Raw genomic sequence first — 25,823 nt, 5'->3', positions numbered from 1 at the left:
AGAGAACTTAATTTCTTCCTCAATCCTCTGCAGGTTCCTACTGTGCCAGGCATTTTCCCTGTGAAACAGTGTTTAGAAAAATGGGCTGAGTTCCTTCCAAAATGGATAATAAATGTTATACTTTATTTATTTATTTGCAAACATGAGCAACTTTCTATATCAATAAATGTTTGTGGAACTAAACATCTCTTTCATGGATGCTGGGCTGTAAATAGAGATTTACAGTCTCTGCAGTCTCTGTCGGGGGGGGGGGGAAAAAAAGCCTAAATCAACATAATTTGTGTCTTCATAAATGTGATTTTTATATTCCAGTGCTCTGCTCTTCAGAAGAATGATAGGCAGGGAAATGGAGCCAAGCACAACAAAACCACCACTGGCATGAGAATTTATGCAGAACAATATCAAAACAGTCACCTACAGAAGTTGCTTCTCCTCCATCCTCAGCCTCACAGTTAGGAAACTACTGCTTCACACTTCTAAATATTCTGAAGTTCTATTCAGTGGAAGGATAAGCCACACTACTGCCCTGCCCTTAGGACCCCAAAATGTCATTGTCCTTGTGCTTCAGTTTCTCCTCCAAAACAGTTTTCATCCCTGCTACCTGCTATAATAACTTCTCCTGAGTAACTAGTGATAGGATGAGAGGAAATAGCCTCAAGCTGCACCAAGGGAGGTTTAAGGTGGATATTTGGAAAACCCTCTTCACTGCAAGAGTGGTCAGAGATTGGAGCAGGCTGCCCAGGGAGGTGCTGGAGTCCCCATGCCTGGAGGTGTTCAAAAAATATGTAGACATGGCACTTGGGGACATGGTTTAGTGGGCACAGTGGTGGTGAGCTGATGGCTGGGCTGAAGGACCTTAGAGGTCTTTTCCAACTGGAATGACTGTGAGACTTCACTAGTATGCATAGTTAACATGAGAACTATAAGATGTGATTTCTAAAATGCCACTTGAGATCACCTTGCGTGTTGTTTTGCTTTGAAACTAAGTGGAGCTTTTATGGGTACTTATAAATGACATGATTACCTTTCAAGACCATGTCGTACTAATTCACCACGCTAAAATCAGACAGCCAAAGCAAGGGGTGTCAAAGTTGGGGTTCATAAAGTGCAGCTGTACATTTCCAGCTAACAGGTACGAACCCCACACCTATGCCACTTCACTCTACTTAATAAGGTGGCTTTGGGAAGAACAAACTGGCTAGCAGTATTTAATTAATACTATTTCTTTCTTTTCATCCTTGCCTCTGACTGAACCATGCTAAATTGTTCTATTTCCTGATGCTGGTGATCCATATGATAATGTTTTATTTGCTGATGATCCATATGATAATGTTTTATTTGCTGATGATCCATATGATAATGTTTTCCTGCATTTTGATGCTCTTGGCAAAATTAAGGTACACAGTAGCTACAGGTAAGGAGCAGGTCCTTTGGTAAGGGCAAAATGCTGTCATGATGCTCTGTTGGAGTTTTGGTTCCTTATTGGACTATTACTCCAAAAGTTAGACCAGATGGGTAGTAGGTCAGTTCCAACACAACAAAAAGGAAGCTGCCTGTGCTGGCAGCTTAAGAGCTGAGCACCGTGGATGTGGTCGTAGCAGTGAGTCAAATAATAAAATACATATTCAGACACAGAAGAAAATAAATAAAGAGGTAGAGAATTCATTCTGCAAAGCCACAGAACGAAATGCTTCTGAATTCCTTATCAATGAAGAGTAAAACTCTATTAGTGTGAACAAACGAGCCATGAGACATCATCATTAACACAGAGATAAAATAAAACATTCAGGTTTTGATGAAAACAGAGGAGAATTTCTTTTTATAATGTGTGCCTGAATTAGAAATGTGCCAGAGATAAGGAAAGTGAGCAGTTAGAGTCTCTCTTGAAGTATTAAAACAGACCTCCTACTCATTACAATGGGAACTAAAGCAAGGTTTATGCAATCAAAGCATCACGGGAAGTTTCCAACCTCTTCAAGCTTTCCCACCAGACAAAGGAGAATACAGCAACAAAAAAAAATTGGGGAGTGGAAGAAATCAATGTGTTTTTTTTTCTTTATACACTATCTAGGGTGTATGATCAGGGTATGATGTTGCCACAAAATTGCAAGCCATGTGAAAGGATTTGGAAAGTGCCATTTTATATTGGAAAACCGCTCTAATTTGCCCTAAAAATATCAGTTTGAAAGGAAGTTGAAAGTGAGTTTTCTAAGAACTAAGACTCTTAGAAGCTTTGCAGGGCCATTGGTAGATGCAAACCAGACAAGTGTATGGCTGCTGACCTCGTTCTACAAAGGTGAAGCAGGGGGTTGATGAGGTTGGGAGGTGATCTCTCATGGTCCCATCCCTCCAGAATAATTTTGTGGTTCTGTGATTGATAGGATCTCAGTAAAGGGAGAGGGAGACATGAGTCTGGCATGTTAAAGGGGTCTATTGAGAAATATGGAAGATAAATTGGAAGGATATTATATTATATTATATTATATTATATTATATTATATTATATTATATTATATTATATTATATTATATTATATTATATTATATTATATTATATTATATTATATTATATTACATTATATTACATTATATTACTTTGCGTTCAAAATCCCCATTTCAAAAAACCTGACTGTGGTAATTAGCAGCCTCCCTGGACTTTCTAAATTCTTTGCTTTTTCTGTTGCATTACCCCAATGATTTATGATGAAAGGATGAAAGCAAGCTGTGGTTGTCATATGCTCCAACCACTCACTGGAGGGGAGTGCTGCAGGTCTTAACGCCTCCTGTTTGCCCAGTGCTATTTAGCCTCCATCCATCATCTTCACAAATGCTTTCATGGCCATACAGGAAAGATGCTCCTTAGACATATCCCCCCCAAAGATTTCTTTTTAAGAAGTCACCTCACTGTTTTCTGAGTGTGTGCTTCAGCAGTGCTGCCCTGCAAGGTAATTTTCAGCACTAATTGTTTCATTCATAGTTATAAAGAACTGCACTTAAACTGTTATTTTGGCTTGACTCTTTCTTCACAGGACACAGTCACCCTCTGGAGTTCTGTGGTACTCTACCAGATGTATTGTAATGTTTCAGAGGACTTTGTCACACATGAGGACTTTCTTTCTATTCCTCATCTTTTGTTTGGTGGTTGTCTCTGAAGTGCTGGCATGGGCACAATAGAGTGTGTAATAGCTCTGTCTGTCATCAAACCTGTTAGTGCACAGATTGTAAACTAGAAGGCAGTAATGGATCCTCTGAAGCTTTATAGTGTCAGAAAACTTGCTGCACGTGCCCATAAAACTCATGTGCTGAAAGGCCTTGTGGTTTTATGTTGAATTATATCCCCATTCATCTGCAGTAGCTGCTTTCCTTAACAAGATGGGGGTTTGCACTTCTCCTGTTTGCAATGCCATCTTTGAGTTAGTAGCACAGAAGAGAAGCTGAAGCTGATAATTTCTAATTTGCTTTCTGTTTAAGCAGCTTCTCAACTAGCAGCTTCATTGGCTTTAAAATCCTGAACCTCATACTTGTTCTACATTGAAAAAAAAATAATACTCAAGCTATGCTCAGATCAAAACAGCAACAAAAACACCTGAGCAGTTCAGCATGCAGTTGACAGTGGGGTTTGAGATGTACCCTACCTTGTTCTTGCTGCAGTGCAGATGTTCAGTGTTTAAAAAACAGATAGGTACAACCCAAACCCCTGTAGTCCTGCCTGCAATGCATCCAGCCAGCTGGTGGAATACATCAAACATTTGAGCATGCATAGCAACATCACACAATGTGAAAGGGGTAAGGATTCCATTTCTGTGACACCTTCCGAGGTGGTGTAATTCAGCTGTCGTTGAAGGAAAGGATGAAGCTGGTCTTGAGTTTGATAGGACCTAAGCTTCTCACCTAGCAAACCTCATTGACAATGGCCCTTCAGAAATGTGGAACTAAAATTTCAGGAGGAAATGTTTCTGTGTTTTCAGCCATGGAAAGATTGAGCCTGGAGATTAGGAAGAAATTGTTGACAGTGAGGGTAGTGAGGCACTAGAACAGATTCTGCAGGATGGTCGTGAATGCCCCCTCCCTGGAGGTGTTCAAGGCCAGGTTGGATGAGGCCTTGAGCAACCTGGGCTGGTGGAATATGTCTCTGCTCACTGCAGGAGGGTTGGAACCAAATGATCTTCCTGGCCCCTTCCAACCCAAACCATTCTATGGTTCAATTAATATGAAAAGTTGCCCAACATACCTCAGCACTGGACCCACACTCTCTTGTAGGGTTTCATCACAGTGTTTTGCAGGAGCTGCCTGTGTTCTCAGAACTTTAAGTTCCAGAGGTTCCAAACACAGCAGAGGTCATACAACCCTCCCTGATCCTGACTGTTTTCTTCTTACAGTCTGAATAGGAAAGTGTAAAGGAAGAAAAGCTGCTGTTCCATTTGCCATGGTGTCTCACACTCTCTTTTCTACATGTCTCTGCTGAATGATGATGATAAAGAAGGCAGAGAGTTGATATCTATTTCTGACTGCCAGTAAGATAGATATATTAAGGAAAACTCCTGAGAGACCAATTATTATCACCAAGGTTGTGAAAATGTGTGTACCATGAAAAATCCAGAAGGCCCATCAACAGCGCTGTGAAGGTAAGATCACAGGACACCAGAACACTGGGGGACAAAGGCAGTGAAAGCTGAGCACTAATTGAGTTGTAGAATAGTCACAATGGCAAAGAACTGCATTTTCTAGGCAGATGCATCATTTTTTTTTGTTAAAGAAGTAGCAGAGATGAACACTGAAATGAAAAGACAAGGGTTAAGCATTATCCCAACAGCACTTGGTGCTTCCTGTCTGTGAGAGTGGCCACAGTGGGAAAATGAAGATCCTCACTTTTAGCTTAGGTGGTTCAAGTAAGGCTTCATTATTTTCTGTTACAGAAGGAGATACTGCCAGATGTAGACATCTCCAACATTTAATTGTGATCCCTGGGGTTCACTGCTGTTCAGCCCATGCTGCTCAACTATTAATTGCATTCATCAGAGCAGGAATTAAATCTTCACTATTCCCACAAGTACAGGAACAAGGAGTGTTAAGTTGAAGGTAGTGGGGTTTAGAAAGCACTTTGGTCCATTTTAAAAAGAGAAGTTGAACTATTATTTTCTGTTTAATGAATGAAAAGCTTTATTTATTAGTTCCTTGACAATCACACCTTAGTTGAAAGACTAAAGTGTTGGTGGAGCTGGAATACATCAACCATAAAGAAAGTTTTCTTTTGGGTTCTGTAATTTGGAGGCTCCCCCAAAAAGAATCATTACGAATTCTAACCTTGTTATGAAAAAGCAGGAGAAAAATGATCCTTCCAGGGCCTGATTAGATTCATCACTTCATGCAAATCTTGCTAAACTCTTCATTTTCACAGGCTCATCTTCTAATTCAGCTTATAGAAAAGGATGGAATATCCTTTGCTATACTTCAGCACTTCCAGTTATTTCTCTTATTAATCAGAAGTCTGCCAGACTCAAAAAAAACCCCCAAAAGTGAAGCTTTTTATTCAACTTAATTTCCACTTTATTCTGTGTTTTCAGTTGTGTTCCATGGTTAACTCTTTAGTTACTGAAAGAGCATGATGTGATGTCAAAAGAACCATAGAGTCATAAAGTGGTTTGGGTTGGAAGGGACCTCCAGAGGTCATCCAGCCCACCCCCTTCTACAGTAAGCAGGAACATCCTCAACTAGATCTTAAAGCATTCATCAGAAGAGCAATAAAGAAGCAAAAACTCTTCATTATGTTTGAACAAACATGGCAATAGATACAGTAACAGAAATTTGGTTGCAGAGGAGAGTTTAATGCTTAAAGGTATGCTGCTAATGCTGAAGAGTTAAACCAAGTGACCCAGAAGCCCTGACTAGGTGACCTGAAGTCACATGAGACAGCAATTCAAAAGAGAATCTCAGAGCCACATTTTAAATGGGCCACTCCTCTAAACACACCAAAATGTGACCTGTTGCACCTCCCTGGAGGTGTTTAACACCAGGGTGATTGAGGCCTTGAGCAACCTGGGCTAGTGGGAGGTGTCCCTGCTCATGGCAGAGGGGTTGGAACAGCCCAACCCATTCCATGAATACCTTTAGCTTTTCAGATGCCATTTTTCAAAGCTCTTGTTTACTCCCAGCAGGACATACAAGTGACAGTTAATTCTTCAGATGCAAATTTTCCATGTGCTTAACGACCATGTCTGTATTTGCCAAGCAACACATTTGTAATCTGACAGTTAGATGTCCTAAATGCAGACAAGTAATTAAAGCCTATTGTGCATCTATCAGTTTGGGCTGATAACCACAGGGGAGGACAATGGAGATTAGGGCTCTATTGAAAATTAATATAATATCCTACTTTACATTTCCATCCCTGCTCTTTCTTTGTCTTCTGTTAGCAAAAAGAAGTCACCTTATAGTCTCAGTGAGTGTCTTCTCTTCTCTAGGTGGTTTAGACTATAGAATCATAGAATTGTTTGGGTAGGAAAAGATCATAGAGTCCAACCATCAAGTTAAGACCACCATGGCCGTTAAACCATGTCTTGAAGTGCCACATCCACATGTTTCTTGAACACTTCCAAGGACAGTGACTCCACCATGTCTGAAGATGAGGAGTCTGGTTTCCTCTCTTGGTAAAATTGGGTACAAGATTTTCTATGCTCAGGGAAAAAAGATTAAGAACTCTCTCCTAGCAAAATTTGTGTTGGCAGTATAGGAAATGTGATCTTAAGTGATATGAAATAATGTAGGACAAGGGGCAGATCACTAAGCACCACTGAAAAGGGCCCAGCCCCATCCTCATGACCTCCTCCCTTTAGGTATTTGTCTGCATTGAGAAGATTTTGTCTCGGGCTGCTTTTCTCCAGGCTAAAAGCGCCCCGTGTCTCCCAGCATCTCCTCATCAGAGAGATGCTCCTGTCCCGTAACAGTTGTGAAGTGCCAGTGCCAGCCCAGTGGAGGAGCAAGCTTAATTTCATCTCCATTTAGAATTTCAAATCTGAGATGACACCATGCAGTTTTCATGAATCTTTCATATTCATTTATTCTTTACCTTTAAAAATTTAACTGGAATATCAGATACTTCAGGTTGGGGCAGAGTAAAAGCACATCCTGTCCCTGAATGCCTCCTCCCTGTTTTCAACTGTGAACAAAGGGTAGAGAGCTGCAAAATTACTTACAGAATTATGAGCAAGTTGTGTGCAGTCTTTTAACCCTAATGGGATGTCCACATTTCTCTGATGGTTTTTAGCACGAAGAGTGTTTTTATTAGAGCTGTAAGACAAAGCAGTAATACTCATCAACACAGTTGTCAAATGCAGACTCTGCTATTTTTTCCTGCCAGACTGGATACCATGGCAACACCTGGTTAGGAGAAGCTGAAGAAATATTTGAAGGTTTGCAATTGTTGAAGCCATTGGACTGTATCAGACATGTATTAATTGCAAGTGGATATGACAGCACATAGCACGTCTCTGGAAGGGAAGAAAACATCAGCACCATTCCAGGCTAAGGAATGGAACAAGAGATGAATCAAATACTGTGATGTCTGACTTCAAACCTGGTGTCATGCTTGTGTACTCATCATTTCCAAGGTCTGGGGAAAAGGTGGAATTTTATTACCGGAGAAGTATTCCCCAGAAGAACTCCAAAGAGATGGAAACTAATAATAATACTAACAAAAAGAATCCCCACCACTGCCTGACAGCTTAAAAGGGTAAAAATCACACACTTAAAAGTATTTCTAGAAACATTTGAGACTCCAAATCAAGCACAATCACAGTGATTTGGGATGGAAAAAATAAATGGTGTCAGCCTGAAAGTTTCCTTGGATACTGCTGGCACATTGGCCTCCAGAAGCAGCAGTGCTTAAACCTGGGGTGTAGTTGTAGGGGAGGCAGGAGAGAAAGCTGCTCTGATTTTTGTCTCTGCATGTTCCACCAGAAAAAAAAAGAAAGAAATGTTAAATGCACTCAGATGGACAGCAAACATTTCCACACAGGATTTTTAAACCCTGTAGCTCTTGTCTATGCAGGCAGCAAACAGTAATCTTCTCCAGACATGTAAGGATGCTTGCAGCTGCCTGCAGTTCAGGGTTTCAGCGTGGATGTTTTCATGCATTATTGAGATGACAGTACACAGGAAACAGGTATCACTGACAGCACTCTGCTTTTTTGAGTCAAAGGGAAATGCCTGCAGTTCTCACAGCCAGCTGTTTGTGCTGTGCTGTGTCTTCTGTTACATGACAAACGCCAATCTGAGTTCTGGTTACAGAATGTGAACTAAATTAGATGAAGTTAATCGTGGCTCAGAGAAGCTCTGAATAATCTGTCCATGCTCCTTAACTCCTCCTTGACTTAGGCGCTGTGTAGTAGGAAAGAAATATCTAGAGTGGAGGTCATGAGGATGGGGCTGGGCGCTTCTCAGTGGTTGTCAGTGACAGGATAAGGGGCATCAGGTGCAAACTGGAACACAGGTGGTTTCACTTGAACTTAAGGAGAAACTGCTTCACTGTGAGGGTGGCAGAGCTCTGGAGCAGGCTGTCTGGAGAGGTTGTGGAATCTACTTACCTGGAGACTTCCAAAACCCACCTGAACACCTTCCTCTGCAAACTGATCCAGGTAACACTCTTTCAGCAGGGAGGTTGGACTAAGTGATCTCCAGAGGTCCCCTCCAAACTCCACTGTGATTCTATGAAGGTTACAGAGAAGGAAAGTAGGCAGGAGTTTGGAAAACTGAGGCAGGTCCTGTCCCCTGGCACAGACCTCTTGTGGGAAACTAATACATTCTCTAATGTTAAGTGTGGCCATGCCAAGTCCAAAGATTAGGCTCCTGGATGTCCCAGCAGAATTCCTAGTCCTGGGCTTCTCATTATGTAGAAAGAGTGAAGATCTTCAGAATTTCTACCAAGATGTCTGAGCAGGTGATAAGAGGAGCTGAATATAATTGCTGCAAGTGACTGCAGGTCCAGTTGTGACTGGATTTCAGAGTGCAGGTGGAAAACACACCCTTTAAAATGTATATTTTAAATACAAATCAGCCCAGAGTAAGTTTCTTGGATTTATTTGAGCTATTGCCTGTGGTATCCTAAAAGGCAGTCACAGTTTGGAAGAAAAAGTCCTTTTTCTGAGGGTTAAAGATGCTGCACACAGACCTCATGCACTTAAACAGCCTCTGCAATGGAACTGAATGTCCTGAGTATGTTCCCATGTGAAGCATAAACCTCAAGTTTCCTGCTTCTTCAAAATTCTTCATTTAATCTCAGCTATTTTAGGTCAGGCAAATGATTGCATTTTTTTCCCCCTTTAAAACAGAAAGCAGAGTACTTGATTGCAAACCTTAAGAGAAGAATAAGATAAGAAGAACAGTTCCAGGCTATATTTGGTACTGAAACTTTCTTAGCTAAGTATTGAGTGAGTCCATGTCCTTAACTTGTTTTTGCCTTAGAATCCTCCTTCTTATTCCTTGCATCTCCACAGGTAGCTGATTTCTGATTATTGTAACAAATTTCAGTTGATGATTCCTTATGCTTTATTATCTTTCAGAAGACCTGTACCAAAATGGGGAACAAATGATGTTTTAAATATGATTTTTTCCAGAGATTAGGAAGGAATCAGTGGTTGGAAAGTTCTTCCTCAGGGACAGCAGGTCAGCTACTGGCAAAAACTGGCTACTTTTTCTGCTCCAGTTGTCTGCAGAAGTGTAAGAATTTCTCACTCAGCAATGGTAAAATGACCCCCACACCTCTGTTCATGGTTAATTGCAGCCTGGTGTGCAGTCTCAGTAGGTACAAAATGCTCTTCAGATCTACTACTCCTTGGAACTGTGTTGCACACTTGATAGCACCATGCATGTCTGGTAGAACAAACTTGATGGCTAAAACTCAGGACAAAAATGCACCTTTTATAAATCCCATATCATGGAATCTATGCTGCTTGTGGTAGCACTAACGATGGCTGATAGCATAACTGTCTCCAGGTGCCCCACTTTGCAATGGGACTCCATTTAATGTCAGTTCAGCTGATTAGGTTGATACCATCAGGTGGTGAGGGATGGCTTAGCAGCAGCCAGGTGCAGTTACTAATTCTCTTCTGGGTTTGCTTCTTCAGAAATCTTTAGCTGGGCAAACAGAGGCTCTGCCAGCAGTATACCTTCACAGTAGAAAGGAATTGTTTCTTGGGTCAGGCAGATGAAAGGCAGCTGGGGTTTAGCTGCCATGCTAGAAGCCTGTGTACTGCCCAGCACTGAGGCAGCAATCAGAGAGCCATGGCTGGGCAGGAGGGAACAGCAAGGTCAGGACTGGCCTCTGTGCCCCCCAGCATGGACCCTGCACCTTGGAGAGCTGAATTGGCTTCCAGCTCCATTGGCACTTGTGACAGTGCTCAGCCAGTGGCTCCTGGTGCACCCTGCAGCACAATGCCCAGGTCAGTGATTTTTCCCTTTTCTCCCTTATATTTATTTTTCCTGTGGGATCTTAGCCCCCTACCTCTGTTGTTCTTTCTTCTCCTGACTCCCTGTGCAACTACCAGCCTTGTCACAAAGCATGCTACCTCTCTCTATAATTTTATCTCAGAGCAATCTTTCAGCAACCTGAGTAATGTCAGACAGCTGAGGCATATCAGACATGTCTGAATTGAAGGTTGGTAACAGGTTAAATGTAATTAATAGAATTCAATTGCAGCATCTCTTGAACTTTCAAAGAGAGCAGAAGACATAAAACCAAATACATAGGAAGGTGTCTTTTAGACAAAGATATTCTGGTTTATGACTTCTTTTTCTTTAGAGTGTGGATCCATCTGTGTGTAGCTCTCAGAGAAGTTCTGAGTTTTTCATTTGAATTGGGCAATTTCTGGAAGAAGAGTGGAAAACAGCCCAGCTGAATAACCTCCCTATAACACAACTACTTAGGAAGCAGTCATCCAAATTCTTGTCTTAAAACTTTCTAAAAAGAGACTGGAACATCAACCTATATTTCTAGTACATTTGCCAGGTGGGGGACAGCAATTACCAGATGCTCTTGGAGAGACATAAGTTTAACAAACCCTTTAAATGTCTGCTTAGGCCTTGTCTCATCAGTCAGGATACTTAAGGAGCTAATTCCATTCAGGTTAGTGAGACTTAAAATGCAGCATGTGCTTAAGTGCATTGGTTAATTGAGGTTCTGGCACTAAATGAATTCCCTGGGAGTGTCTATTCAGGAAAATGATTTGGTAAAACATTACTGATTACTCTGAAGTTCCATAAGCTGATAACCTCCTGAGGTCCATTGTAATCCTCATTAGATAGATGAGAAGATGTCTTTTACCTGAATAAACACCAACCACTTGACTAAGAGCATGTCATAGATTTGGAGCTGTAACCCCATTAAAAAATCAAATCATCCCAACTGCAGATGTTAAACTTTGCATTCTGCTTCTTCAGTGCTTTTAAGTGGAAATACAAGGAGCTTCTTGTGGGTTTTGTGCTTGTTGATGGTTGTTCAGCCTGGAAAAGAGTAGGCTCTGAAGAGACCTAATTGCAGCCTCCCAGTACCTGAAGGAGGCTACAAGAAGGATGGAGAGAGACTGTTTGCAAAGGCCTGCAGGGACAGGACCAGGGGCAATGGCTTCAAACTAGAGAAGAGCAAATTTAGGTTGGATATTAGGAACAAGGTCTTTACCATGAGGTTAGCTCAGCTCTGGAACAGGTTGCCAGAGAGGTGGTTTCTGAAATGTTTGTCATAGGAAGTAGAATACTGAAGCACATGGAAGGATTGCCCCAGAGCTATGACACATATCACTCATGTGATCTGATGGAAAGCTCTAGAAACTGGATGCTTGGGTTTGGTGAATCAACACTGATTGACATTTTCTGCATTATCTGTTTTGAATGCTTCAGGCTTTGAGCCCTGCAGGAAACTTTCCAGTGTATTCCTGGGATCAAAGCTGGGTTATGGATAAATAATTATACAGCTCATCCTGCTTGCCTTTTTGAAGTATTGACCCATTAGCTTTCTTCCAGTCCTCTGGAGCTTCCCTAGTGTTCCAAGACTTATTGAAAAATCAATATCAATTGTCTAGAGAGCTCTCCAGCCAGGTCTTTTAAAATTATTGAATGTAAGACTGATTTAAAAATATCTAGTTTTAGTAGTTGCCACTTAACAACCTCCAGAGTTACTATGGGAGTGGGAGGTATTTCATCATCTTCTGAGATGACTCTACCATCTCTTTCTAAATGCAAAGAGAGATTGTGAGTCTATTTCTGCTGGGTTTACATCATTGTTGACATAGGTGCACGGCTTTCTTATATTAGTAGATAAATATCAGTGCTTGCATTTCTTTTGCAGAGGCTGTTTTCTTGTGGAGGGTTCCCAGATTCTGGTTTACAGTCATTGGTATCAGATTTGATTTTATCTGAACCTTAGTAACTGCAAGTGCCTATTTGCAGGTGAATGTTTATAAAACTAGGGACTTCTCCCAGTGTAAGCTGTTTAGGGAAAACTAGAAACAAAAACAATAGCAAACCCCCAAACCAACCAAACAAAACCCCCCACCAACCAACCAACCCCTAAAACACTCAGAGCTCGTCTTAACTGCAGTGTTGCTGTTATAAAATTATGTGGGGGGGAAGGATTGTCTTCTATTTGTTTTGCTTTTGTTTCCAGGAAATAGTCACAATCCCACTCTCCTGAAAATATTCCTTCCCTTTCAGTGTCTGTTCCAGGTTAGTTTGGTTTCCCTGAAGCATTCCTTTAGATATGCCACTTCTCAATCCTCTTTTCTGTACCTAGAGAAGGAAACTTTCCTCTTCTCCCATATTGAGCCTGTGGCCCCTTTTCAGAAGCTCAGATGGACCTCTTCATTCTTTAGAATAATTGCAAGAATGCCAAGCACCTTCCTGAGAGACCTGCTGCTCCTCTAGCCACCCCTCTCCAAGCCTGGGGTGTGTTGGGGTTTTGTGACTCAGCTGCAGGACCCAACCCTTGGCCTTTTGAAACTCATCCCATTGACCTTGCCTCATCAATCCAGGCTATCAAGGTCCTTCTGCAGAGCCTTTCAACCCTCAAACAGATCAACACACTCACTCAACTCAGTGTTGTCTGCAAACATGAGTAAAAAATAGTGTCTAAGATGGCATACCTGACACAGAAACATCTTGGGTGGTCAACATGCACAGCAGAAACTACTCTCTCCTATAGTGTTTGAGCAGCTTCTTTCATTAAGCAATCCAAGCCAGCTCTTTGATAAGAAGATAGGATTTCAACAGCAGCCTGGATAGGGTGGAACTGTGGGAGAGAGTGTGAAATAGCTGACATAGAGGAATTTTCTCCCATCTGCATCTTTTGGGATGCAGACAGAATCCCATCACCTGCCCAAGTTCTCAAAAGCCCTGTTCCAGGATGAATACAGGGTATTCAATTATTTTTTTATGTGCTGGGAAGGAGTTATGGCAGCCATTCCACACATAAACATGCAGATAGATGGAAAAGCACAGCTGACAGTTCTGTGAAGTCTGAAAGAATGAATGATCCTTTCACTGCTGGGGAACTGCTAAGTCATCACAAAGCCAGTTTCTGCTTTCTTTCAGCTGAGTGTCTCATGCTGCTGGAGCTGAGAATGGGGCCAATGAGGCTTTACATGAGCAAATTCAGAATACTCAGTACTTCAGACAATATTGAATAATTTGCTGTCAGTCTATAGGCTGAGCCTACAATGCATAATACAGCTGAGTAATTTCAAATGATGACTATATTCTTCCACAAAAATCATTGTTTTCAAATGAGCCATCGACAGAAAAAGACCTGTGATGTTGCAGCTCTAGCTGAGAAGAATTCAATCAGCTTTCACAATAATGCCAGGTCTCTGATTCTGCAGCTTTAGCAAAAGAACCATTCCTCTGAAATCCTCCATCAATACATAGTCATGCAAAATATTGATCCCTCTGGTTGAACAGCACCCTGCAGGCTGAAAGCAATTTCACTGAGTGCGTGGCTTAGGACAGGGAAAGCTGCTAAGATGCTGCTGCAACTGACACTGCAGAACAGACATTTAAAGCAGCTACAGCTCTAAACACATACAGCAGGACTTGAGGAAGTGAGGCCAAGACAGTCTGGCTAATAGTTGTGGCCATCTATTAAATACAGGATTATTCATAGAATGCTTTGGGTTGGAAGGGATCTTAAAGATTACCTAGTTCTAACCCCCCTGCCATGGACAGGAACACCTTCCACCAGTCCAGGTTGCTCATCCAGCCTTGCCTTGAACACCTCCAGGGAGGGGGCATCCATGACCTCCCTGGGCAACCTGTTCCAGTGTCTTACCACCCTCACTGGGAAGAATTTCTTCCTCATTTCCACTCTGCCTCCTCTCCTCAAGCTTCAATCCATTCCCTCTCATCCTATCACCCTTGTGAAAGGTGCCTTACCATCACTGCTGACCAGCAATAAGCTTTGCACTAACTTTTGTCACTTTTGGGACTGCATGGGCATTTCTTCTAACTTATTTGGCCAGAACTGCAGTTGTCTGATGAGTAGATGTCCATCACCAACTTTCAGGAAGAAAGGGCATTATGAGAGGTCCAGAAAACAAGTAAAGGTCAAAATGGTTTGAAGAGGAGGAAGAGGAGAAAATTGTAATAGCATTTATAAGCAAGAGGCTGCTTTAGGAGAAGGAGAACAGTTTCCAACAGGGAGAGGTGGATTGGACAGGAACTGTTGGATTGAGCTTTAGAGCAATATACAAGAAGGGGAAAAGAGGTATGAGAATAGTATGATACTATGACAGGTGGGGGCAATAGTAGCATCTGCAGGAGAAAGAATTATTGACTGCCATGACAAAATAATAAGGGCTGAATTAAATAACTGAGAAAATAAACACAATTTCTTGGGGAAAATCCTATCTTGTGTTGCTACAGACAAGGCTACACAGCATAAGGAGGTGATAGAGAAGATTATCTATGTAAAAGACAATTACCTGAATTAGCAGTGCAGTGCTTATTGCTGGTTTTCTTTGCTGACAGAATATCAGAACTAAAGAAGCTACAAGGGAAAAAAATAAAAGGGCTTTTAAAACATTTCTGTCTTGCACAGTAAGTTGAACAAGCAGCAAATGAGGTCAAAAGGGCCAAATAATTGAAAATGAGGCTCCTGGTGCAAGATAAACAAGGTTAAAGTTGGGAAGCACATTGGATACCATTATTATAATATCATTAAGTTTGAAATGCTGATAGGGTGCTGTAGAGAGGTCAGCAAACACGAAGATATTGCACTGTGAGAAAAGCTGACTTGGAGGAAATGTGAAAGAAGTTGAATAAAAATGGCTGAAATTCAATAATTCATGAAAAATCAAAAGTGGAGAAGGGAGAATCTATTCTAGGTAGGTCACACCAGGAAGAAAAGTAAATAATGGCCATGTAAGCACAAATAAATGCATAAAGATTAAAAAGCAGCAAAACCCAATGTGGTCAAGCCAGGTTTCAGTCCATGTGTGACCAAGAACTGCGTGAAAGAGAAGGAAATCAGAACATTCAAAGGAATTAAAGAAGCCTTAATGATGGGGGGAAGGGGAGGAAGGGGTACAGAGCAAAGATATCAGAAGGATGGAGAAGGAAAAGCTTCCTTCTGAGGAGACTGTAGCTAAGACATGGACCTGATACTCAGTGACAGCAATTCCTTTTCCCAGAAAAAATACAGGAAGTAGAAGTCAACAGGGAAAGGAGGATTGAGGAGGAGGTTATGATATTTGTCTTCCCAAGCAACACCTGTGCTTGCTGCAACCCAGCTTCCTAGGACACCTGGTAGGATGTAGAGCACAAGTTTCTCCTTCTGCTGTGCTTTTATTGTTGGGCATAGTGAGCTGTAAGATGGAACACTTCTTTCCTCAGATCATGTCAACTGTCCTAGCTGGGTCCCTTCCCAGCCTCTTGCCCACTGTGAGGGGGGAGAATGAGAAACAGGAAAGCCCTTGGTACTGAGCAAGCTCTGTTCAGCACCAGCCAGAACGCTGGTGTGCTGCTTTGCTCTGAAATCTAGCACAGCACGATAGGGGCTGCTGTGGGGAACAGTAACCCCATCCCAGCCAGACCCAGTACAGGTGCCTGTTCCTTTCTCCATCAGTCAAAGGGATTAAGCAGCTCTCTCTCAGTGTTTCCCCTGTATTACAAGCAGTGTGTTGTGCCTTTTTCTGAGGTTTAGCACACAAACCTCAGCAGCTTTCTTTCCTAACAGAGAATGCTGTCAATTCAAGGCTGAGGCTTTCAAATACTGAGCTCCAAGGTTCCTCTTTATTCTCAGAGGGGACACATCCCAAGCCAGACATAAACTGTGCACTACAGCTGTCCTTTAGCATGGAGAGGTGTGAGCGTTAATTCTTTTCTAGTTTTCCCTCTCTTCAGCTTGTTTCACACCTTCATGAAGCTCCACATAAAACAACTCCACTTTGTATTTTGTTTGTCATTGTCAATGTTGTTTGGTTTTTTTTCAAACTACTTAAAGAAATAAGGTTAATGTATAAAGTAAGACATGATAATAGTATGTCAAGGCTGAACATTTGAGTGGCTGAGCAATTGCAAACTCAGTTATTACTGAAACATTTATGACATTATGAATTTCTAGTTCTCAAAGTTCTGAACAACTTTTAGACCTTGTACACTTTCCCCTTCAGTCTTATTTTTCTTAGTCATGTGGACATTAAGAACAGTCTCATTCTCAAACCCAGCTACAGTGGGTTTCATCTAGGAAGAGAAATAGACAAAGCTATCAACTCTAACATTTTCTAAGTGAGAAACTAATGAGCTGGGCTCAGGCTCATGTGGGGAACTGTGCAAGGTTGAGCAGGTCACAATATGTTTGTGTCTCTCTGAGCTCCACTGCTGCATGTTCAAGTTGTTTTTCAGAGTACCAGTCTGACACTGTTCTTGGTGTCTGAAGAAGCCACAGTCTTGTGCTGTTACCAGCAGGTTTGCAAAGTGCATTTGCAATGTTTTCTCTGCTCTGTCAGCATGACATAGTTTCCAGTCTGCAGAAAATTGAAATGGTCAGGATGTGAAGAAACACAAATCTTTGCATTGTAACTTCTGTTTATTCTGGAGCATCACTGCTCTGCTCCCACTCTGTCAGATGCTAAGTGGCAAAAATCTGAACTACAACTTGTTGGTTCCCTGAAATACAGAAAATTCTAGAAGTCAATTCAGCAACTGCAGTACTGAGACCAGAGCTGCAGATATGAACACTGAAAGTACTTTGTTTATTGTTTATAAGTTAAGGAAAGGGGGTTGGAATAGATGACCTTTGGAGGTCCCTTCCAACCCAGAAATATAAATGTTAGTGACCAGTTGCATCAGGGACCTGTTTGTCTTACCAGTCTATAGTGCTACTCCTAGAGCAGCATACTACAGAGCAGTGATATCAGCATTACAACCTTCCAGAGGGTAAACTGTCAGCCCATCAGTGCACGTGGTGAATAAATGCTTCCCAGCATCAGGCGGTCTGTCTTCCCTTTGTGTTTGGCTTTCTCCAGCCTCTACAGAACACTTGTCTACCAGCAGCACTGGGTGACTGAATTGGTTGAACAATGAAGTCATATTTCCAGTACTATGTTTACACTCAGTGCAGTTTAAGAACTGGTTGAAAGTAGAAGCAGCTCTGGATAAAAGTAGGAGCAGTCTGGGAGAGCCACCCTTTTGCTGTCTGGGGATCAGGACAGTATGGTTTGCTCTCCTTTACATTTTGTTTATCTTATTTTGTATTTCCCAAGCCTGTTCTCTTTACTCAGAATTGTTTTCTTTGGCTATGGGTGCTACCTGCTTTGCTCTTAGCTAAGCATTCACTGAGAAAACACAAATCCACTGAACTTATCAGCTAAGACGTCTGGAGATTAAACGAATCGCTTGTTCAGATTGTTCTAGGGGTTGCCAGTTCATAGCAAAAGAAGGGCAGGTTGAAAACTTTTTTAGCTGGCTATGAATACAAAATGTTAATCTCCTGTAGAATGCTTATTTGCTTCACTTGTTGACTTCTCTCCTCCACCTTCCTTATTACCCTTAGTTTATTTTCTTCTTTTGCCATCTGTTTCCTGCTGTTGCTTCTTTAAAAAGTATTTCACCACTCAGGAAACTCGAGAAATGTAGTGCCCTGGCCAGCTTTACTACAAGCTTCAACATATTTTGTGCCAATTTCTCTCTACTTCTAGAGCACCAATTAGCAGAGAAGTCTACACTTCTTGTCTCATTCTTTTAAAGGTAGCCATGCTCTGACCCTCAGCAAGAAAATGATGATTATGAGCATATGGTGAATCAATTTAATATCTTACTTATTTCAAAGCCTTCCTTATTACAGCTATTATTAGGTCCTGCTGGATGATCAAGCAATAAATCATTTGACCATGTAGAATTCATAGTCCTGTAATTGATCTTTTCATGTGTTTTCAGATAAAACTGCATAATACTTTCTAACTAAAGATAAATGAGTATATAAATTACTAATGTCCTTGAGGGGCCATAGCTGGAGAAAATGCTATTCAGGTAATATAACTTTACCATCTTTTCCCACCTTGCATTGCCTATAACAGGTAAAAGAAAAGAAACAAACCCACATCTTTTGGAATGAAAAGCTGTAAAGGTTTACTGTGGATTCAACTATTTTCTATATCCATCCACCTGACAGCAGGACAAACCCAATAGTATGAGTAGAGAAGGTGTAGCTCAGTGAACAAGATCTGAATTCAACTCTTCTTTCATTGATTCACCTAGATGAGTGTTTTCAGCAAAGCCCTCTGCACTTCAGTGTACAGCACAAGAAATTGATAGCACTTTCTGACCCCTGTGGACATTTAGCTGTTTGTATATGCTGCATGAACACTGAATGCTGCAGCAAATGTTTGGTTTGGCACCCTATCATGGAGAATGATTCTTTTATTCTCTCTGAAATAATGATTACATTTCATAGAACTGCAAAATCAATATGGTTGGGAAGGATCTCTAAGATCATTCTGTTCACCCATTGAGCCAACACCACCATGCCCACTAAACCATGTCCACATGTCCAGGGATGGTGACTCCACCACCTCCCTGGGCAGCCTGTTCCAATCCTTGACCACATTTGCAGTATGTATCTTTTTCCCTAATATCCAACCTCAGCCTCCCATGGCACAACTTGAGGCCATTTCCCTTTATTCTACCACTTGCTACTAGGGAGAAGAGATCTATCCCCACCTCACTGCAGTCTCCTTTTGAGTAGTTGTAGAGAGCTGTAACCTAGGACCTGGCAGAATAATTTTTCCTCAGTGGAGAGGGTGATGTACTCTGTCAGGTACTTCACTTCTTAACCCATCCACATTTTTAATGAACTGCAGAAACAATACAAGTCTGGAGAAGGCTGAAGGGAGCCCCTGCTCAGCTGTGTTGTACATAAATGCATGCAGCCTGGGAATCAAACAGATTAGACAACAATCTGTTGTCACCTAATCCAACTATATGATCACTTCAAGGCTCTTTAGGAAAGATGAGTAGAGAAGTTCCTCTATGTGAAGGAGCAGCTCAAACCCAGTGAACTGCTGTGTGGTGTGTATGAGAAGCTGACTAAAAGCTCTTGGGTCAGGATCAGGCAAGATTCCAGTGGAGGAACTCAAGAACGCTGCCAGGTCTTTCAGGACGACATAATCCAAGCACACAAAGAGTTCATTCCCAGTTTTCTACCAATTCTACTTATTTATTTATTTTTTTCCCCCAGAAGATGACAAATTTCAGAGAAGTTACAGCAAAACTAACATAATGTGAGGAATATGGATTATAGAAATGAAATATGGCGTGGGGAGGTGTACACACTGCTACTCACTAAGCTTTTATTGCTGCATCCATCAGTTCCTATTAAAATCCCCTGACAGAAAAGTCATCTGCTTTAAAATGTAACTTTATAAAGCGTTTTCTGAAGCTGATCTACAGCTGGGTGTAAATCAAGGTAGCTCCACTCATTGAAGCTGAAGTTCTAGGTAAACATTTGTAAAGGTGACTCCTTTAGCTACGTCTCTGAACATTTTAAAATGCAGAGTGTGGTGTGATTTTTCAGTAAGTAGAAAGCATATGCAATGAAAAAATAACCCAAACCCAAACAAAAAATTAGATTGCAGTAGCAGGTTTGAGCTCTCCAAAGAAACAAGAAGGAAAAAGGAAGAAAATGTAAGTGCTTGGGGATGCTTCAATGCTGTGATCAGTTATCAAATGGCCTCTTGGTGTATCTGCTCTTGTTTTTAACTTCAAGTTTAAGCAGGGGTATTGCCACAGCCTTATCTCTGCTAATGTATCATTGCACACCAGTTCATGTGCTAAGGGACATGGCTTAGCACTAGGATTGGCAGTTAGGTAATGGTTGGACTTGATGATCTTAAGGGTATTAGGAGTCTGCTTGAGACCGCACGTGGGTGCATCAGCCTCAATACATACAAACCCAGCTTCAGCTAGGGTCAACAATTCCTGGCAATAGATGGCTGGAAATTTTGTCTGGATTATGTTAATGTGCTCCTAGCTAAACATTTTCCCAGTCTGTCACGGAAAATGCAGGTGTCTCACCTCAGGTGATAGAATTATTATGATATGAACGTCAGATAGGACTAGGTGCTGTTGGGACAGAAGTCACAAACAAGTTAGGACATACACTATTTACAGGGCATGAATCCATGTAGCTAAAAATAATTCTTCACAGTCATTCATAGAACATGAAAATTATAGGATTGCTCTTCAGGACATCCCCATGAACTAACCCTGCTTTTCTTTAGAAGCACACAGTGTCTAGGGCTTGAAAAGTAGCAGCTGTTCAGTGGTGTTGCTCCGGGACTGAGGAAAGGTTAATGAGCTGTTAGCTATTTTAACATTAATGAGGGTCACGTTGTAAGTCACACCAATTCCAGCTGAATTTGCACTTCGTGGCTCTCTGTGTAGGGGACTTAATTCCATCAGTGCCGTAACTTCTGTCAGTACCATCTCTCGCTCTCCTTCCTTAGTTTCACAGCTCTTCTCTTCTTTAGCACTAAATAAATAAATAAAAGCATCAAATATGTATTAAAATCACTCCTTGAAATTTGATTCCAGCAATACCAGCCAGGAAAGGTCAAGAACACAGCAATTCTATTTACAAACCATGTCACAGATATATTGCTTCACGTTTGGAGAGCAGCAGCTTCATTCTCTACCTTCTGATACATTTTCTAGCAAGAGCTGAAGTAGATCTTAAGCACCAGGAAAAAAAAATATATAAATGAAATTGTTTTATTGGTATTTTTCTGTTCAGTGAGAATGTTCTGTTTAGCTCAGGGGTAATGTGCACCTTTTTATTGGCATGTTAATAAAAAGATAAGCAAGCCAGGCAGCGTGCAAAGCTGTGCACCTTTCTCAGGCAATCGCTTAAGGATTGCAGGATATCATTAGTTTAGAAACATATATAAATATTTGCTTCCATCCCATTATGGAATTCAAATCCTCTGTATATTCAGCTCCAGCCTAGAAAAGCAGGCTATATTTGTTTTAATAGGCACTGTTGAAAACATCTGTCTTTGCAGTGGAGTGCATTTCAGAGCTTCAATGCCATCAACAGACAGCTCCACGCTTACCTGCACCTTAGCATCACCACTGATTAGGACTGTGACTAAACAAAAGAGTTAAGTATAAAGTAAAAGAAAAAAATGTTTTGCAATTAAAAGTCAGTAAAATTAAAGTTTAAATACATATTTAAAGTCTTCTTTTCCCTCTCCCCCTGCCCAAAATATTTCTGACAGAACAGGAAGCAGGCAGTGTTAGGAGGAAGAAATGAGTTGGATTGTTTCGCTTTGTGTCTTCATGCAGCCTGTTTCCAGGAAATGGTTTCCACCTGATCAGAGCTGCTGTTTGACTGCTGCATTCATGAACAAAGATCTCAGCAATATTAGTGCAATTATTCAGTGGAAATTAGTTTATTTCCTCTGAGTGGGAAGGAAAAGTATGAGGAATATTCAAATACAAGGAGTAATTTACGTGGTGGCTTCAAGACGTTTTGAAGGTTCATTTTCTTCCTTTGTTTAACAGCGTAGAAAAGAGAAACCGAAATTGCCTTTCTTTTTTTGCCCTAATATCAGCATTAAGAGTATATTTATTCTTAGATGAAAAGTAACAGAAGGCTCTGTATGCCCAATTTCATATTAAAATCAAAATAGTAGCTATAGAACAGAGCTGGCCATGCATAAAGGGACAGTTTGGAACATATGGAGTGTTATAAACCAAATTGCTTTTCACACTGCTGCTATTATTAAAGGTCCCTCTAGTAGTGTAATTTACTTTTACAATCTTTTCATTGGCATGCTTCTGGATATTTTTAACAGAGTAGCACTTCTCTGAAACAATTAAAAGTAAAATAACGTAAATTATGATGGTCTTGATAACCTCAAACTGTAGTCCTTCCTAAGACAGATAATGATTCAAACAATGTTAACATTTCAGTCAGAGCTTTCTGCTACCGATGAATGTCCCTCATACCTTGAACTGAGTAACTCTAAGGGAGTGAACACCTGGGATGAGAACTTTGTGTTTTGTTTTGCTTTTACCAAATCGCTGCCAGGAGTCATTTGAAGCCTGCAGAATCACTTTGAACATAGCTGCTTTTACTGCTTAATTATCCTACATTGAGGAGTAGGCTGCTTTGGGTGCTCTTTGTGAAGGAGTCTATAAGCAAAATCCAAAATGCATTCCCTTGTGGTGAGATTCAGCCTCACCAATTCAATATTTTGTAGTGTGGATTTCCTTACACATGCTTCCTGGTGCTGGTCTGAATGGGTTGCATTGCAGCTGGGCTGCAGTCTTACTCGTTCCACTCCACTTGCTTTTCGAAAGGGAACTCCTACTTTACATGGATGGATAATAATGTTCATGATCTCTATTTACTGGGTTTGGGGGGCTGTTGTTTTGTTGGGTTTTGGTTTTTTCTTTCATGTTTGTTTTAATTTTTATCTTTCAGAAGGCATTTGGGAATTTGTTTAATCTGGTGAGAGGCAAGTTATGCTACAATGGCATGACACAAGGTTTTGATTTAATTACTTCACTCCTGAAAAATACTTAATTTAATTTAGTTACACTGAGTAGTTTAGGGGATTAGTGTTAGCTATACCTGCTGCAGTTCTCCATTTCAATGTGTCTCATAGCACAGACAGATGAAAGCTAAGGCTTGCATTTAATTTGATGACCTCTCTGAAATACAAGTTGTAATCTCTGCTAAGGATACTGATAGAGCTCCCCGTGGTAATTGTTTCATAGTTCTTAAATTAATTCATTCCTGCAACTCACCTTACCTAGGAAGCATATACATTATTGGGGGAGGATTAGGCATTCATTAGCTAAAAGGAGCATTTGAAACCCAGGCATGAAGCTTGCTTGCAGAGATCAAGAGATAAATTTGTTTAGACTATTAACAGCAACAGACTGAGGAACGCATCTACAGTGTCTTATCTCAGTGTTTCAGCCATTCTGTCTTGGCTCCTCAGAAGCTCTGTTTTCTTCTAACCTAGATGAAGTTGAAGTTCATAGAAACATAGAATCTTTAAGGCTGGAAAAGACCTCTAGGATCATCATGTCCAACCGTCAACCCAACACCACTGTGCTCACGGAGCCAGTCCCAAAGTGCCATGGCCATATGATCTTTGAACACCTTCAGCGATGGTGACTCCACCACCTCCCTGGGCAGCCTGTTCCAGTCCATGACCACTCTTTCAGGTAAGAAATATTTCCTAATATCCAACTTAAACCTCCCCTGGCCATTTCCTATAGTCCTCTAGCCTGTTCCTTGGGAGAAGAGACCAACACCCACCTGGCTCCAACCTTCTGTCAGTGATTTGTAGAGACCGAGGAGGTCTCCCCTCAGCCTCCTTTTCTCCAGACTAACCAACCCCAGCTCCCTCAGCTGCTCCTCTCCAGCCCTGTTCTCCAGACCCTGGACCAGCTTTGTTGCCCTTCTCTGGGCACACTCCACATCTTAGAGATCTTTTCCAACTTTACTGATTCTTTGGCTCTATAACCAAAACATCATCCCTAACATCTTGCATGTTGTGCACTAATGTGTTTACAGACCAATTAAAAGCATTTGCTATGTAAGACACTTAAGGTTTAAACTTCTAATGGTAGCTTCAGGTGCCCAGCACTTCTACAAGAGCAATGTTGACAAAGAATTTTGACATTAAAAGAAATAAAAAATCACAAAAAATAATCATAATAAAAATTCCCCCCCCCAAAACCAGTATATAATCTTTAGAAGTATCAGATCTCTATGCTGGAAAGACTTATCTTATGTTCAGAAGCTTTTTGAAGATGTACAACCAGACCTTTCTCCATTTAAAGCCTATTAATGTGTCAGTTGTGAAATCTATTCACTCCTGAAAATGTCAGTGCATCATTTCACTGCTCAGGAGTAAAAGCTCTTTGTAAGACTTGCCTATTATACTAAGTATTATTCATTCCAAGTAACAAGGGAAGTAGGCATTAAATTGCATTATCCAGTTCAAAGTAATTGTTACTGAGGAAATAAATAGCCATAAGAACATAGGATTAGCAATAATGGATCAGACCAGTAGTTTATCTAGCCAAATATCTTAACTTTGACAGAGACTAAGATAGTAGAAGCTGCTCCTTAGCAGATGATTATTGAACAATGCTGCCCACAGGAGAAATTGGATAGAGTTTTTTTGTTACAATCTGGCATGCATTTTAAGTTATTTATTACAATAAGAGAAATCCCAAAGCCTTTTCCTCTGTCTTTATCAAAAGAAATGTGAGTGGATTTTTTAATAGCTTTTTTATATATAGTCCTCATTATTATTTCATATGTATATTATTCTAGCAGGCAGAGATCACTGCCTGGATTATGATCACATTTCAAGATACACTTCTCCACATTTTTACCATCTAATTTATGCTTTTCATCTTCTCTTCCAATACCTAACAATCCCCCATCGCTAAGCATATTCCAGGTGTATTGTCAGGTGCTTGGTGGTGTTATTTCAACTGGAAAAGAGTAAAAAGTAAAAAAACTTCTCTCCTGACATTTTCTAAGGCCCCAATGTCAATCAGGAATCCGATTCCAGCCAGTAGCTCCTGGAAAATGACTCAGTTTTCCTTCTCGCCGAACACAGGACACAATAACATAAAGACTGGTAAGGTGCACTGCATGGAGATTGATAGGTTGGGTCTGGGTTGGAAGGGGCCTTAAATATCATCTATTTCCAAACCCCATGCCATGGGCAGGGACACCTCTCACTAGCCCAGGTTGCCCAAGACCTCATCTAATCTGGATTTAAACTCCTCCCAGGGCAACTTGTTCCAGTGTCTCACCACCCTCACCACAAAGAATTTCTTCCTAATCTCCAGTCTAAATCTAGGAATGGATGGAATTAACCAGGTTGGAAAATACCTTTGAGATCCAGTCCAACCTATCACCCAGCACCATCTTAGCAACTAAACCATGGCAGCAAGGACCCCATCCAGTCTCCTCTTAAACACCTTCAGTGATGGTGACTCCACCACCTCCCTGGGCAGCACATTCCAACGGCCAATCTCTTTCTGTCAAGAACTTCTTCCTAACATCCAGCCTAAACTTCCCCTGGTGCAGCTTGAGACTGTGTCCTCTTGTTCTGGTGCTGGTTGCCTGGGAGAGGAGACCAACCCCCACCTGGCTACAACCTCCCTTCAGGTAGTTGTAGACAGCAATGTGGTCACCCCTGAGGCTCCTCTTCTCCAGGCTAAACAAACTCAGCTCCCTCAGCCTCTCCTCATAGGGCTTGTGATCCAAACCCCTCACCAGCTTCTCAAGCTTCAATCCATTCCCTC

The 25,823-nt window shown here is 41.2% G+C and overlaps 1 long non-coding RNA gene across 1 annotated transcript in view; it reads left to right on the top strand.

Annotated features, from left to right (window-relative positions):
* Positions 1 to 25,132, top strand: part of LOC137452182 (uncharacterized) — a 31,899-nt gene extending 6,767 nt beyond the window's left edge. The window contains exons 2-3 of the long non-coding RNA XR_010989996.1: positions 23,513 to 23,717; positions 25,051 to 25,132. This is a non-coding gene — a long non-coding RNA (uncharacterized lncRNA). The remainder of the gene's footprint in view (positions 1 to 23,512; positions 23,718 to 25,050) is intronic.
* Positions 25,133 to 25,823: the final 691 nt, after the last annotated feature.

The sequence above is a fragment of the Melanerpes formicivorus genome, unplaced genomic scaffold (genome assembly GCF_026170545.1).
Source record: "Melanerpes formicivorus ecotype bairdi unplaced genomic scaffold, bMelFor1.0.p_v2 SCAF_50, whole genome shotgun sequence".
Taxonomy (NCBI): domain Eukaryota; kingdom Metazoa; phylum Chordata; class Aves; order Piciformes; family Picidae; genus Melanerpes; species Melanerpes formicivorus.
The sequence above is the reverse complement of the archived record's forward strand: the minus strand, read 5'-3'. Positions and strand labels throughout refer to the sequence as shown.